Genomic DNA, 18,269 nt, shown 5'->3' on the forward strand with positions numbered 1-18,269 from the left:
ACCCAGCAAGATAGGTTAACAATGATCCTGTCCGATAATAAAACAACATGAAAAGTCGTATTGTAACATAATTAATCAACATAATTTCCACTGGGTTCACCCAATACAGCATTCTGGACATATGAGAAAAAGGGCAATAGAGGAGGGGCACTAGCCCACCATCCCCCGTTACCCTAAACTCGACATTTAATCCTTTGGGTTTCAAAGTATTCAAACAAAAGATCCATCTCAGTTCATTTTTCTTTAAAACAGTTACCCTATCTCCTCCTCTTTCTAATGGTTTAACATGATCCAAGATAATAAATCTCAGATCACTTTCTTTATGATTCTTCTCCGCAAAATGTTTTGACACCGGCAGATCTTTGCTTTTATTTCTGATGGATTGTCTATGGTTGTTTAACCTGGTTTTCAAATCACATGTGGTTTCACCCACATAAAGCTTTTTACAAGGGCACCATAGCACATAGATTACCCATGATGAGTCACATGTGAGATAGTATTTAATATTAAATGTTTCTCCTGTTTCGGGATGTGTGAATACTGACCCCTTCTGCATAAATTTACAGTTCACACACCCCAAACATGGGAAACATCCTGTACGTTTCATCTTTAGGAAAGTTTGTCTTGACTGATTTTTTTCACGGACTTGGGAATGCACTACTTTCCTAAAGATGAAACGTACAGGATGTTTCCCATCTTTGGGGTGTGTGAACTGTAAATTTATGCAGAAGGGGTCAGTATTCACACATCCCGAAACAGGAGAAACATTTAATATTAAATACTATCTCACATGTGACTCATCATGGGTAATCTATGTGCTATGGTGCCCTTGTAAAAAGCTTTATGTGGGTGAAACCACATGTGATTTGAAAACCAGGTTAAACAACCATAGACAATCCATCAGAAATAAAAGAAAAGATCTGCCGGTGTCAAAACATTTTGCGGAGAAGAATCATAAAGAAAATGATCTGAGATTTATGATCTTGGATCATGTTAAACCATTAGAAAGAGGAGGAGATAGGGTAACTGTTTTAAAGAAAAATGAACTCAGATGGATCTTTTGTTTGGATACTTTGAAACCCAAAGGATTAAATGTCGAGTTTAGGGTAACAGGGGGGATGGTGGGCTAGTGCCCCTCCTCTATTGCCCTTTTTCTCATATGTCCAGAATGCTGTATTGGGTGAACCCAGTGGAAATTATGTTGATTAATTATGTTACAATACGACTTTTCATGTTGTTTTATTATCGGACAGGATCATTGTTAACCTATCTTGCTGGGTTGGTAATTTGAATTGTAGAAATTAACAGGACGAAGGTGGGTGGTAGATAGAGTCATTGCCCAAAAGATTGCCCTGTTGTAAAATGGCGGATAAGGCAAGGGAAGTGGCGCTGGTGACTGTGGCAGCAGGATCGCGGGCACGTGATGCGCGCGGTGCGTGCTGACGCAGTATGCCGGACGTCACGGCGCTTGGTCTCCGCCTGTTGGTGACGCACAGCGGTTATGTACCGTCTAACAGGGGAAGGGCTGACACATGCGCATTGGCGAGGACGAGACGCGGAGAATCACTGTGCGTCCACACGAGTTAAGACGCCATTTGCCTGGTTTATTTCATATACCCCCAGCAAGGTATTGATGTTAATATGTTTTAATAGCACTATGCACTTTTATTGGCACATTTTATATATGCACTATGATTATGAAAAAGGTGATAGTATAGTATGATTATAACATCATAGTATATATAGAAGATGTTTGTTAGTCTGTCTATATTGACATGTGGGGCAAATGAATGAATTGTAATACATCCACAAAGGGAGTGCACTACTTTTGCATTGGTTGATGAACTGATTGGTAACAACCTTATCATGTATTTATACTGGCACTACTGCACTTTATGTTTCACCTGACTTGAGAAAGGTTCTGTAAGAGAACCGAAACTTTGTCACTTGATATGTGTGAATAAAAGAGCACATTTTATCTTTCAAGGAGTGCTGCGAACTTTCTTTGTTATATATTTATATATATATATACAGTGTATATATATATATATATATATATATATATATATATATATACACACATATATATATATATATATATATACACACACACACAGTGGATATAAAAAGCCTGTTAAAATGTCAGGTTTCTGTGCTGTAAAAAAAATCACACAAAGATAAATAATTTCAGAACTTTTTCCACCTTTAATGTGACCTATAAACTGTACAACTCAATTGAAAAACAAACTGAAATCTTTTAGGTGGAGGGAAGAAAACAAAAAAAAACTAAAATAATGTGGTTGCATAAGTGTGCACACCTTCTTATAACTGGGGATGTAGCTGTGTTCAAAATTAAGCAATCACATTCAAAATCATGTTAAATAGGAGTCAGCATCCCATCATCTAAAGTGCCTCTGATTAACCCCAAATAAAGTTCAGCTGCTCTAGTTGGTCTTTCCTGAAATTTTCTTAGTCGCATCCCACAGCAAAAGCCATGGTCCACAGAGAGCTTCCAAAGCATCAGAGGGATCTCATTGTTAAAAGGTATCAGTCAGGAGAAGGGTACAAAAGAATTTCCAAGGCATTACAAATACCATGGAACACAGTAGAGACAGTCATCATCAAGTGGAGAAAATATGGCACAACAGTGACACTACCAAGAGCTGGACGTCCCTCCTAAATTTAGGAAAAAACGAGAAGAAAACTGGTCTGGGAGGCTACCAAGAGGCCTACAGCAACATTAAAGGAGCTGCAGGAATATCTGGCAAGTACTGCTGTGTGGTACATGTGACAACAATCTCCCGTATTCTTCATCTGGGCTATGGGGTAGAGTGGCAAGACGAAAGCCTTTTCTTACAAAGAAAAACATCCAAGCCAGGCTACATTTTGCAAAAACACATCTGAAGTCTCCCAAAAGCATGTGGGAAAAGGTGTTATGGTCTGATGAAACCAAGGTTGAACTTATTGGCCATAATTCCAAAATATATGTTTGGCCCAAAAACAACACTGCGCATCAGCAAAAGAACACCATACCCACTGTGAAGCATGGTGGTGGCAGCATCATGCTTTGGGGCTGTTTTTCTTCTGCTGGAACTGGGGCCTTAGTTAGGCTAGAGGGAATTATGAACAGTTCCAAATACCAGTCAATATTGGCATAAAACCTTCAGGCTTCTGCTAGAAAGCTGAACATGAAGAGGAACTTCATCTTTCAGCATGACAACGACCTAAAGCATACATCCAAATCAACAAAGGAATGGCTTCACCAGAAGAAGATTAAAGTTTTGGAATGGCCCAGCCAGAGCCCAGACCTGAATCTGATTGAAAATCTGTGGGGTGATCTGAAGAGGGCTGTGCACAGGAGATGCCCTCGCAATCTGACAGATTTGGAGTGTTTTTGCAAAGAAGAGTGGGCAAATCTTGGCAAGTCAAAATGTGCCATGATGATAGACTCATACCCAAAAAGGCTCAGTGCTGTAATAAAATCAAAAGGTACTCCAACAAAGTATTAGTTTAAGGGTGTGCAGTCTTATGCAACCATATTATTTTATTTTTATATTTTTTCTTCACTCTACCTAAAAGATTTCAGTTTGTTTTTCAATTGAGTTGTTCAGTTGATAGGTCACATTAAAGGTGGAAAAAGTTCTGAAATAATGTATCTTTGTCTCATTTTTTTACATCACAGAAACCTGACATTTTAACAGGGATGTGTAGACTTATTATATCCACTACCAAAAGTTTGGACACACCTTCTCATTCAAAGAGTTTTCTTTATTTTCAGGACTATGAAAATTGTAGATTCACACTGAAGGCATCAAAACTATGAATTAACACATGTGGAATTATATACATAAAAAACAAGTGTGAAACAACTGAAAATATGTCATATTCTAGGTTCTTCAAAGTAGCCACCTTTTGCTTTGATTACTACTTTGCACACTCTTGGCATTCTCTTGATGAGCCCCTGAAATTTCAGGTCCCCTGAAATGGTTTTCACTTCACAGGTGTGCCCTGTCAGGTTTAATAAGTGGGATTTCTTGCCTTATAAATGGGGTTGGGACCATCAGTTGCGTTGAGGAGAAGTCAGGTGGATACACAGCTGATAGTCCTACTGAATAGACTGTTAGAATTTGTATTATGGCAAGAAAAAAGCAGCTAAGTAAAGAAAAACGAGTGGCCATCATTACTTTAAGAAATGAAGGTCAGTCAGTCAGCTGAAAAATTGGGAAAACTTTGAAAGTAAGGGCTATTTGACCATGAAGGAGAGTGATGGGGTGCTGCGCCAGATGACCTGGCCTCCACAGTCACCGGACCTGAACCCAATCAAGATGGTTTGGGGTGAGCTGGACCGCAGAGTGAAGGCAAAAGGGCCAACAAGTGCTAAGCATCTCTGGGAACTCCTTCAAGACTGTTGGAAGACCATTTCAGGGGACTACCTCTTGAAGCTCATCAAGAGAATGCCAAGAGTGTGCAAAGCAGTAATCAAAGCAAAAGGTGGTTACTTTGAAGAACCTAGAATATGATATATTTTCAGTTGTTTCACACTTGTTTATGTATATAATTCCACAAGTGTTAATTCATAGTTTCGATGCCTTCATAGTCATGAAAATAAAGAAAACTCTTTTAATGAGAAGGTGTGTCCAAACTTTTGGTCTGTACTGTATATAATACTGGATTACGGTCAGGTAAATTCATGCCATTTATTCTGGGGGTATATAAGCCCCGTTCTAACATACCCTTACCAACCTAATAGCTGCCCCCTATCGTGTGGAACACCACTAAGTAGTGATGGAAATGCACTTATTATTGTACAATACATAAAGTATTGAACTGGCAAAATATAGTACATGCTCAGAATCACACTATTTGTGGGTTATACAGCTTTACACATATAAAGGAAAGCCAAATTTTATATATCTTGATGACTGGGATTATTTCATACTATTAAGTTGTAAATCAGGTTTTACTACTTTATTTAATAAAAATATTAAAACCATATGCTTTTATTGCTTATATACTCACAACCTAGAACAGTATGTAAAATTCTAATTATATATTATTGGAAACCAAAGGTTGTCCTGAAACGTATATATTACTCCTAACGGTTTAATAACCAATAACTTCTCAAGAATGATACCTGCATACCACTTAAATGTGCCTGTCTTTTGCCAACTAACATTGAAGAAACACTCCTATACTTTTCCAGTTAAAACAAAACATTATAAAACAGCATCAGTATTAAAAACGTTATAACAAAGTATCTGCTTTACAAACATTATAAAAAAGCATCACCATTACAAAATCCATACAATTACTTACAGGGGTCTGTCACCAGTTTTGGCCATGCAAAACTGCTGACAGTGCAAGGTTGCAGCCAGGGAGAGTGGAACAGACTCTTTATAATAAAAGCTCCACCACCCTGCCTAGTGCTGTCAGAAGTTTTGCATGATCAAATCTGCTGACAGACTCCCTTTAAAGGGATATTCCTACTAAAAACATGTACAGTATTACCTATATGACCACTAGGATCCCCACTGTCCTTTGTGTGAAAGAAGTGGTGGTGCAAATGCGTGACCATCACTGAATGCATTAGGGTAAAATACACCACAAATCCTCTACTAATACACAGATTTTGCAGCAAATTCTTAGGGGAATCCGCAGTAGATTTTTTCCATTTCCCATGTGGACATAGCCTTACAGCAGTGCTTTCATCACAACAAGCCAAAATAAGGAAATATGCACAACACCATTTTTCAACCTATTTATACACATTTAGACACAGAGTAATATGCTTTATGGCCTCTCACTCCAAGAAATTCAATCTTGTTTTAAAAGAGAACATATGGTGCACCTGAAGGCAAAACATTTAAATCAATGCAAAAGTGTAAATTTATAGGTTTGCAATCATTATGTACTAAACAGCCTCTGGTTGGGCTGTGGGGAAACTTCCTGATGAAAGGGGAATGATATATCCTGAAGTAAAACTATGGATATACAGTCAGGTCCATAAATATTGGGACATCAACACAATTCTAACATTTTTGACTCTGTACGTCACCACAATGGAATGAAACAAACAAGATGTGCTTTAACTGCAGACTGTCAGCTTTAATTTGAGAGTATTTACATCCAAATCGGGTGAACGGTGTAGGAATTACAACAGTTTGCATATGTGCCTCCCACTTGTTAAGGGCCCAAAAGTAATGGGACAATTAGCTTCTCAGCTGTTCCATGGCCAGGTGCGTGTTATTCCCTCATTATCCGAATGACAATGAGCAGATAAAAGGTCCAGAGTTCATTTCAAGTGTGCTATTTGCATTTGGAATCTGTTGCTGTCAACTCTCAAGATGAGATCCAAAGAGCTGTCACTATCAGTGAAGCAAGCCATCATTAGGCCGAAAAAACAAAAAACAAAACAAACCCATCAGAGAGATAGAAAAAACATTAGGAGTGGCCAAAACAACTGTTTGGAACATTCTTAAAAAGAAAGAACGCAACGGTGAGCTCAGAAACACCAAAAGACCCGGAAGACCGCAGAAAACAACTGTGGTGGATGACCGAAGAATTCTTTCCCTAGTGAAGAAAACACCCTTCGCAACAGTTGGCCAGATCAAGAACACTCTCCAGGAGGTAGGTGTATGTGTGTCAAAGTCAACAATCAAGAGAAGACTTCACCAGAGTGAATACAGAGGGTTTACCACAAGATGTAAACCATTGGTGAGCCTCAAAAACAGGAAGGCCAGATTAGAGTTTGCCAAACAACATCTAAAAAAGACTTCACAGTTCTGGAACAACATCCTATGGACAAATGAGACCAAGATCAACTTGTACCAGAGTGATGGGGAGAGAAGAGTATGGAGAAGGAAAGGAACTGCTCATGATCCTAAGCATACCACCTCATCAGTGAAGCATGGTGGTGGTAGTGTCATGGCGTGGGCATGTATAACTGCCAATAGAACTGGTTCTCTTGTATTTATTGATGATGTGAGTGCTGACAAAAGCAGCAGGATGAATTCTGAAGTGTTACGGGCAATATTATCTGCTCATATTCAGCCAAATGCTTCAGAACTCATTGGACGGAGCTTCACAGTGCAGATGGACAATGACCCAAAGCATACTGCAAAAGCAACCAAAGAGTTTTTTAAGGGAAAGAAATGGAATGTTATGCAATGGCCAAGTCAATCACCTGACCTGAATCCGATTGAGCATGCATTTTACTTGCTGAAGACAAAACTGAAGGGAAAATGCCCCAAGAACAAACAGGAACTGAAGACAGTTGCAGTAGAGGCCTGGCAAAGCATCACAAGGGATGAAACCCAGCGTCTGGTGATGTCTATGCGTTCCAGACTTTAGGCTGTAATTGACTGCAAAGGATTTGCAACCAAGTATTAAAAAGTGAAAGTTTGATTTATGATTATTATTCTGTCCCATTACTTTTGGTTCCTTAACAAGTGGGAGGCACATATGCAAACTGTTGTAATTCCTACACCATTCACCTGATTTGGATGTAAATACCCTCAAATTAAAGCTGACAGTCTGCAGTTAAAGCACATCTTATTCGTTTAATTTCAAATCCATTGTGGTGGTGTATAGAGCCAAAAATCTGTGCCGATGTGCCAATATTTATTGACCTGACTGTCGGTATCTTACTTTTGTGGCACCAGAGGCTTTATTTACAAGATAAGACTATTAAATTACTTTATTACTTTAAAGGCTCATGATGCATGATGCTGACATCAGCTGCTTCAGAAAGTTCAAAAATACAAAATAAAAGAACCTTCAAATGTCTTGCAAATTGATTACTAGACATGTGCTCACACCAACCAAAATGATACTTTGTGCAGACTTAGGTTTTTCAGGTAGCATGCTTACGCCCTGCAGCCACTATGTGGACATCCAGCTTTACTGCATATTGAAATGAGGTTCCCACAACATACCAGAGGCCTCTCAAGTGCCTCCGCTTTGTCAGGGGCATCCACATATCCTCTTGAGTTACTTCCTTTTATAATGATGTGGGCGTTACCCCCAGAAGTCTCTTTGCAGTTATATTTCATTATATTTTAAAACTCTTGTAACCATTAAATAGATAAAATAAAATCAACATTAAAAGCCTCAACATCATCATACATTATTTCATAATTCCCACCATTCAAAGGAAGGTACTGAATGTAATACAATATTTCCACCAATAATCAAATACATTGTTTCCACCAATGACCTATTCCTTCCACCCCTTCTTTCTGATCACGTGGTGTAACCTCTCCAATCACCATTCACTCCACAGTTTTCTCAATGGGTTCGCAATCACATAACCACAAAGTTCCCATGATCACATGTTGCTGTATCTCCTATCAACTTAGCGTTCCATTCATTTCTAGTGGTCCTCCGATCACATGGTTAGAACGACCACTCAACCTTCTGATGTGTAACTGAGTACCCATCTATTTATTTACTATACATGCTTTAATATCGAACACCACATTCAGTCCGTCTGGTTGCAACGTACCCAGTCGGTAAATCGACTCAACTTCTCTTTTATTTATCTTGGCTACCGGATGCTCCCCTCTCCACTTACTCCGGACTTGTGCCAACCCTACGAACCTCAAACCCTCTGGATTTTTGTTATGAATTTTTTTAAAGTGTGCCGATAAACTGTGGGTTTTTAATCCTTTTTTAATGTTGCGCAAATGATCCTGGACCCTTGTTTTTAGTTTCCTCATTGTTCATCCTACATATTGGAGGCCACATGGGCACTCCAGCATGTAGACGAACCCCATATGTTCACATATGAGCTCTCCTTCAACTCTACATTTCACTACGTTACTCTTAGATGCCACCTCTTCAATTCTAATTAACCTGTTCTTTTTTTAACTATACAAGGTAGGCAGAAACCATACCATGTGAACCGGTGCTTTTTAACTTTCTCCTGCTTAATAGGTAAGTGGCTATGTACCAATTAATCTTTCATATTAGGGGTTCTTTTGAAGATGATAACAGAATTTTTTGGAATCCTTCACCACAATACCAAACACAATTGCTTTTAATAGCATTTTTGATCAAACCTGCATTACTGCTGTATTGTGTAGTAAAATCTAATTGGAAATCTTTCTTCTCACTCTCTTTTGAGAATTTTTTCTGTTCATCTTTTTTCTCCTCCCCTTTTACCACTCCTCTCATATAATTCAGTAGACCCCCTTCTCTATATCCCTTTTCTAAAAACCTTTTTTGTATCTGGGTGCTTTGTTTCTCATAATCCTGTAGATCGGTGCAGTTTCGATAAACCCTTTCAAACTGCCCTTTTGGAATATTTCTAATCCATGGTTAATGATGATAACTGGTGGTTTTGATATAACCATTCACATCTGAAGGTTTAAAATACGTTTTAGTTTTTAGTTTTTCCCCTTCAGCAAAGATAATCAGGTCTAAGAAGTCTACAGAGTCATGACTAACCTTTTCAGTGAATTGCAGATTCCATTCATTTGCATTAATATATTTGAAAAACTCCTCTAATCCCAAGAGATCTCCTTTCCATATAAGCAAGCAGTCATCTATGTACCTTTTCCAGAAAACTAAGTCTCCACCATTATTTCCAGTACATATCTTTGGCTCAATAAACTCATGTTCCCATAAGGCCATATATCGGGTTGTATACATGCTGGAGTGCCCATGTTGCCTCCAGTATGTAAGACAAACAATGAGGAAACTAAAAACAAGGGTCCAGGAGCATATCTGCAACATTAAAAAAGGATTAGAAACCTACAGTTTATCAGCACACTTTAAAAAAATACATAACAAAAATCCAGAGGGTTTAAGATTCGTAGGGTTGGAGAAGGTCCAGAGTAAGTGGAGAGGGGATGATTCGGTAGCCAAGATAAATAAAAAAGAAGTTGAGTGGATTTACCGACTAGGCACCTTGCAATCAGACTGTGGAGTTCGATATAAAAGCATGTATAGTAGATAATAGAGATGGCCCAGCAGTTCACCCGGCAAACTTTGCGCGATCGGGATTCGCCGAACATGCGAACATATGGCGATGTATGCCGGCGCCATATTCTTTTTCATTGTGCTGAACTTTGACCCATGACACATCCATCAGGTGGGACGGGACAGCCAATTGAGACGTTTCAGCACATTGACAAACCCCCACCCTATAACAAAACCCGATCTGGCAGCCATTTAACATTCTGTGTTTTGCCAGTGTAGGGAGAGTTTGCTTTGTGGAGCAGGGACAGGCTGTTAGGGACAACAAACGCAAGCTAATAGGGCCACAAAAGTCCTTTTAAGGACTGGTATAGGTGTGCTATCGATAGGTGTGATATACTGAGGGGTGTGATATACTTATGAAATACTTTCTAACATAGAAAGTATATTATAGTGCATTTGTATTGTGCAGCAGTTGTGTGCGGTTCTGCTGCGATACTGCAGCTATATAGAGGGACAAGCGCTATTGGAACAACTATTTGCAACGGGTGAGATATACCTGTTAGCCCAAAAAAAAACTGATTGAGGGGTGTGATATACCTGCTTCCACAAAATACTGATTGACGGCTACCATATATCTGTTGCCCCAAATAAACAGGGTGGTGTGATATAACTGTTGTGGCAAAATCAAATAATTGAGGGGGTGATATACCTGCTTCCACAAAATACTGATTGAGGGCTGCAATATACCTGCTTCCACAAAATACTGATTAAGGAGTTCGATATACCTGTTTCCGCCAAATTTTAATTGAGGCCTGCGATATACCTGCATACATAAAATACTGATTAAGGGGTTTGATATACCTGTTTCTACCAAATATTGATTGAGGCCTGCGATATACCTGCTTCCACAAAAAAAACTGATTAAAAGGATTGATATACCTGTTTCCACCAAATATTGATTGAGGCCTACGAGATACCTGCGTCCACAAAATACTGATTGAGGGCTGCAATATGCCTGCTTCCACCAAATACTGATTGAGGGCTGCGATATACCTGCTTCCACAAAATACTGATTAAGGGGATTGATATACCTGCTTCCACCAAATATTGATTGAGGCCTACGAGATACCTGCTTCCACAAAATACTGATTAAGGGGTTTGATATACTTGTTTCCACCAAATATTGATTGAGAGCTGCGATATAACTGCTTTCACAAAATGCTCATTAAGGGGAATAATATACCTGCTTCCACCAAATATTGATTGAGGCTTGCGATATAACTGCTTCCACAAAATCCTGATTAAGGGGTTTAATATACCTGCTTCCAAAAAATACTGATTGAGGGCTGCGATATACCTGCTCTCAAAAAGTACTGATTAAGGGGTTTGATATACCTGTTTCCACCAAATATTGATTAAGGAGTTTGATATTCCTGCTTCCACCAAATATTGACTAAGGCCTGCGATATACCTGCTTCCACAAAATACTGATAAAGGGGTTTGATATAACTTTTCCCATCAAATATTGATTGAGAGCTGCGATATACCTACTTCCACAAAATTCTGATTATGGGGATTGATATACCTGCTTCCACTAAATATTGATGGAGGCCTGCGATATACCTGCTTCCACAAAATACTAATTAAGGGGTTAGATATAACTGTTTCCACAAAATACTGATTGAAGGCTGCGATATACCTGCTTGCACAAAATACTGATTAAGGGGATTGATATACCTGCTGCCACCAAATATTGATAGAGGCCTGTGATATACCTGCCTTCACAACATTCTGATTAAGGGGTTCGATATACCTGCTTCCACAAAATACTGATTGAAGGCTGCGATATGCCTGCTTCCACAAAATACTGATTAAGGAGTTTGATATACCTGCCTCCACCAAATATTGATTGAGGCCTGCGATATACCTGCTTCCACAAAATACTGATTAAGGTGTTTGATATACAGTGAAGTATTTAAACACCCTGCAATTTTGCAAGTTCTCCTACTTAGAAATCATGGAAGGGTCTGAAATTCACATTGTAGGTACATTCCCACTCTGAGAGACAGAATTTTTTTAAAAAATTCTAGAAATCACATTGGATGATTTTTTAAAAAGAATTTATTTGTCTTGCACTGCTGAACATAAGTATTTGAACACCTGAGAAAACAAGTGTTAATATTTGGTAAAGAAGCATTTTTTTTTGCAATTACAGAGGTCAAACGTTTCCTGTAGTTCTTGACCAGGTTTGCACACACTGCAACAGGGATTTTGGCCTACTCCTCCACACAGATCTCCTCTAGATCTGTCAGGTTTCGTCTGTCTCTGAGCAACACAGAGTTTCAGCTCCCTCCAAAGATGTTCTATTGGATTTAGGTCTGGAGACTGGCTAGGCCACTCCAGAACCTTGATATGCATCTTACGGAGCCACTCCTTCGTTATCCTCGCTGTGTGCCTCGGGTCGTTGTCATGTTGGAAGACCCAGCCATGACCCATCTTCAATGCTCTGACTGAGGGAAGGAGGTTGTTGCTTAAAATCTCACAATAAATAGCCCCATTCATCCTCTCCTTAATACAGTGAAGTTGTCCTGTCCTCTTAATAGAAAAGCACCCCCAAAGCATGATGTTACCACCCCCATGCTTCACAGTAGTGATGGTGTTCTTGGGATGCAACTCATCATTCTTTTTCCCCCAAACACGACGAGTGAAGTTTAGACCAAAAAGTTCTACATTGGTCTCATCTGACCACATGACTTTCTCCCATGCCTTCTCTGGATCATGCAGATGGTCATTGGCAAACTTTAGATGGGCCTGGACATGTGATGACTTGAGCAGGGGAATCTTTCATGCAATGCATGATTTGAAACCATGACGGCGTAGTGTTCTACCGACAGTGACCTTTGAAACTGTGATCCCAGCTCTCTTCATGTAATTGACCAGCTCCTCCCTTGTAGTTCTGGGCTGATTGCTCACCTTTCTTATAATCATTGAAACACAAGAGGTGAGATCTTGCATGGAGCCCCAGTCCGAGGGAGACTGACAGTCATCTTTAGCCTCTTCCATTCTCTAACAATTGCTCCAACAGTTGATCTATTTTTACAAAGCTGGTTGGCAATTGCCACGGAGACCTTTCCAGCCTTGTGGAGGTCCACAATTTTGTCTTTGGTGTCTTTTGACAGCTCTTTGGTCTTGCCCATGGTAGTAGTTGGTGTCTGACTGACTGTGGGGTAGACAGGGGTCTTTAAATAGCTCAGACAGGTGCTAGTAAGTTAGATTAATGAGTGGAGTAGATGTGGCCTTTTTAAATGCACAGTAACAGGTCTTTGAGATTCTGAATTCATGCTATTTCTCAGGTGTTCAAATACTTATGTTTAGCAGTGCAAGACAAATAAATTATTTAAAAATCATACAAAGTGATTTCCTGTTTTTTTTTTTTAGTCTATCTATCAGAGTGGGAATGTAACTACAATGTGAATTTCAGACGTCTCCATGATTTCTAAATGGGAAAACTTGCAAAATCGCAGGGTGTTAAAATACTTTTGGTCCTCGCTGTACATGTTTCCACCAAATATTGATTGAGGCCCGCGATATAACTGCTTCCACAAAATACTGATTAAGGGGTTTGATATACCTGCTTCTACAAAATACTGATTGAGGGCTGCGATATACCTGCTTTACCAAAATATTAAGGGGATTGATATGTCTTCTTCCACCAAATTTTGATTGAGGCCTGCGAAATACCTGCTTCCACAAAATATTGATTGAGGCCTACGATATAAGTGCTACCACAAAATACTGATTAAGGACTTTGTAATACCTGTTTCCACCAAATATAGATTAAGGCCTTCGATATACCTGCTATTACAATATACTGATTAAGGGGTTTGAAATTCCTGTTACCACAAAATACTGATTGAGGGCTGCGATATACCTGCTTTCACAAAATACTGATTAAGGGGTTCAATATACCTGTTGCCACCTGTGGCGAAACCAACCTCGCCACTGGGTTTTGGAGGGGCCAGGTTGCCAGCCTCTTGCCCCAGGATTATGGGCCCTCTCATCAGCCCATGCAAAACTTAAACCCCATGGCGATTTGACTGTGTTTGTGGCATCTGAGCGCTCAGATCCAAGCCATGGGGACATGTGGGGTTTTGAGGTGTGTGACAGAACCATCTGTCTGTGTAATTGTATTGTATGTTATGTGATGGTACCCAGATAGCTAATTTTATTGTATTTGTGTATTCTGAGTGCTATTCACCTAATGATATGCACTCAGACTTGAGCTATCTGGGAATATGTTAAATGTCTGTGTTTGCTGTGAGGGTGTGACATTGTGTGTTTGGGTGGTGATTCCTGTCCTGTTGTTCCCACATGTGTATTGGTGATTTCCCTTTGTCCTGAGAGATAATTGAATTGCTCCTCAGGTGTCTCCAGGGCAGAGAGGAGGAAACCATGATGCATTGTGGGGATGTGTTGTGTCTGTGTATCCTGAGTGCTACGTATCTGTCCTGTGTCACAGTCTTCCTTCTGGTCCCCTAGGGGCGTGTACACCAGATGGGGACCTGCATAAATACGGGCAGGTAGCCCTCAATAAAGTGTTCCTGTTTTTACACTCAACATAGATCCTCGTCTCATGTGTGTGGGGATTGCTATACTTGTATACTCCCCTGGCTATTACTCCTAGCTCTTGTAAGAGCTGTTCCTTTTCCTGGTTCCTGTGGTGGTATCAGTGTCGAGCGGAGTGCTTGGAGTCCTCGGGAGGCACTGGGAGCATTTATCAACGGAGGTACCCGGTCGGGGTGCTAGGAGATCCGTTACATTGGTGGCAAGCGGCGGGATCGTTCCCACAGCCAGAAGGACAGCTACAGGAGACACCATTCCCTGGAATTACAATTTGAGGGCAACGCATGTCCCAGTACAGCGACCCTGACAGCAGCAGGATGGAACCAGCAGTGGCATACGATGAGGAAGACCTGGATGGCCGGGATGCATTAAGGAAAGGCATCTGGTACCAGGCCCTGGACAATGTACAATACCAGCGAGGCGAGAGTCTCCCCAGTGAAGAGCAGAGATTGCAGAAGCAAGTGGCCCTGCGGATGCCCTTCCTGGGAGAGCAGCCCCTGGAGGAATGGGTAAAGGAACTAGAGCACCAGGTATGGCAGGAGCTATGGCTGGAGGATGCCTACCAGGCGCTCTGGTGGTATATGGCACAGTATATACCCTGGACAGCTGAGCATGACAAGCCGGAGGGAGAGGAGTTTGATGGTCCTGGCTTGTTATGGGAGTCCTTTGCAGAGCCTGACTTCGGGAGCCCTGCACAGTCCAGACTTCAGGACATTTTCTACGAGAGGGAGGCTAGGCAGGATTGGGATGACCCCCATGAGGTAGAGAAAGACCTGGCTCACCTAGCAACCCTGGAGTGGGAACTGGAGCAGGACTACAGAGATCTCTTCCACTCCATTGGGAAGGCTCAGCAGGACAGCAAGAAGTCAGACTCAGGTCCAGAGCCCTTCAGCTGGGAGGTTATTGTGGATGTTTACTGGGAAGAACCCCAGGTGGCCAGTGGAGATGGGACCGAGGTCTCTCCACTGCTCCTGCAGGGAATTAGGAGCCCAGTCTCCATTCCACAGCGGCAGGCTGAGTTACAGGGGGCAGAGACAGTCAGTCCTGTCCCCCAGCGGCAGAGTGTCCGACAGGGAACAGAGAGCCCAGTCTCCTTTCCCCAGCAACAGCACACTGTATTGTTAGCGGAAACAGTCGGTCTCCCTCCCCAGAGGCTGGAAGTATGTATGGGAGAGGAGCTTGTTACCCCCTCTCCCTATTGGCAGTGTGAATTGCAGGGAATTGGGAGCCCAGTCTCCATTCCCCAGCAGCTGGGTGATTTACAGGGAATTGGGAGCCCAGTCTCCATTCCCCAGCGGCCGTGTGATTTATTGGGAATTGGGAGCCCAGTCTCCATTCCCCAGCGGCCGTGTGATTTATTGGGAATTGGGAGCCCAGTCTCCATTCCCCAGCAGCAGGCGGAGTTACAGGGGGCAGAGACAGTCAGTCCTGTCCCCCAGCGGCAGAGTGTCTAGCAGGATATAGAGAGCCCAGTCTCCTTTCCCCAGCAGCAGGACACTGTATTGGGAGCGGAGACGGTCGGTCCCCCTTCCCAGCGGCTGGAAGTATGTATGGGAGAGGAGCTTGTTACCCCCTCTCCCCAGCGGCAGCTTAACGCACCAGGGGGAGACAGTAAGCCCCACAACAGTGCAGATGGGACCGTGGTCTCTGCACTTACAGCACAGGGGGTAGGGACAGTCGGTCTCCCCCTCCAGCAGCAGAGCTGGGTATCCAAAGGGGAGACAGTCGTTCTCCCCCTCCAACAACCAGGCTCCAACCAGGCTTCTTCCGTGGTAGCGCTGGCACCAGGGCAGAGTACCGCTGATCCCTGCCCACAAAGCAACCTCCACTCCAAGCCAGGGAGCAACACAGAGACCGGGAGTACCAGCTACCAATATAACCTTGGTTGACTCACTGGACAGAGACAGGCTACCAAATTCAACAGGTCCAGTATTTGGTTGTGGGTGGGCTGCCAGACTAACTCAGGTACCGACCGGCGTGAGGCCAGGTATCTGGTTAGTCTTCCCTGGGAGGGGGAGATGTGTGGCGAAACCAACCTCGCCACTGGGTTTTGGAGGGGCCTGGTTGCCAGCCTCTTGCCCCAGGATTATGGGCCCTCTCATCAGCCCATGCAAAACTTAAACCCCATGGCGATTTGACTGTGTTTGTGGCATCTGAGCGCTCAGATCCAAGCCATGGGGACATGTGGGGTTTTGAGGTGTGTGACAGAACCATCTGTCTGTGTAATTGTATTGTATGTTATGTGATGGTACCCAGATAGCTAATTTTATTGTATTTGTGTATTCTGAGTGCTATTCACCTAATGATATGCACTCAGACTTGAGCTATCTGGGAATATGTTAAATGTCTGTGTTTGCTGTGAGGGTGTGACATTGTGTGTTTGGGTGGTGATTCCTGTCCTGTTGTTCCCACGTGTGTATTGGTGATTTCCCTTTGTCCTGAGAGATAATTGAATTGCTCCTCGGGTGTCTCCAGGGAAGAGAGGAGGAAACCATGATGCATTGTGGGGATGTGTTGTGTCTGTGTATCCTGAGTGCTACGTATCTGTCCTGTGTCACAGTCTTCCTTCTGGTCCCCTAGGGGCGTGTACACAAGATGGGGACCTGCATAAATACGGGCGGGTAGCCCTCAATAAAGTGTTCCTGTTTTTACACTCAACATAGAGCCTCGTCTCATGTGTGTGGGGATTGCTATACTTGTATACTCCCCTGGCTATTACTCCTAGCTCTTGTAAGAGCTGTTCCTTTTCCTGCTTCCTGTGGTGGTATCGGTGTCGAGCGGAGTGCTTGGAGTCCTCGGGAGGCACTGGGAGCATTTATCAACGGAGGTACCCGGTCGGGGTGCTAGGAGATCCGTTACACCACCAAATATTGGTTGAGGCCTGCGATATACTTGTTTCCACAAAATAGTGTGATATACATTTTTAAAGGGGTGTGATATACATTTTTCCACCAAATACTGATTGAGGTCTGCGATATACCTGTTTCCACAAAATACTGATTAAGGGGATTGATATACCTGCTTCCACCAAATATTGATTGAGACCTACGAGATACCTGCTTCCACAAAATACTGATTAAGGGGTGTGTGTCACTACCAGAGCTTTGAGACGTTCTCACAGCTCTGTTTCTCCACCCCTGTGATGATGTCACTACCAGAGCTTGGAGGAGTTCTCACTGCTCTGTTTCTCCGCCCCTAGGATGAGGTCATTACTTTCTGTTTGCTTCCTTCCAGCTGTTCCTCCTATGTTTGATTTCTCTGTCTTTAAATAACCCCTTCTCCTTTTGTAGAGTGTGGATTATATTTCTCATTTGAGATGTAGCTCTTGCTTGAGTATCTTCACTTGTATGCTATCTTTTCACTGGACCTTTGTTCTGCTGCAGCAAGTACTCCGGATATTGCCACCTGTCTTTGGATCCGTCTTCTCTGCTGCCGCAGCACCTTCAGCTAAGTGTGCAGACATTGTAGTGTATCTGTTTGTTTTCTGACCGGATCCGAGGCGACCACGGTTCCCTCCATATACTGAGCAGGGCACCGGTGGCCGTGCCCCTTCCACTATTGTAGGGGTTACAGTGGTCATCAGTCTTAGGTACGCGGGCATGCCTCGTTCCACCATTAGGATCCGGGTATGTGCATAGCAGCATAGGGAAAGCTTTGAGGGTCTGACAGGGGTCACCCTTTATCCTCCCTAGTTTGGGTCCGGTCAGTGGCTCTATTTTCTGTGT

Source organism: Bufo bufo, chromosome 9 (genome assembly GCF_905171765.1).
Source record: "Bufo bufo chromosome 9, aBufBuf1.1, whole genome shotgun sequence".
Classification (NCBI taxonomy): domain Eukaryota; kingdom Metazoa; phylum Chordata; class Amphibia; order Anura; family Bufonidae; genus Bufo; species Bufo bufo.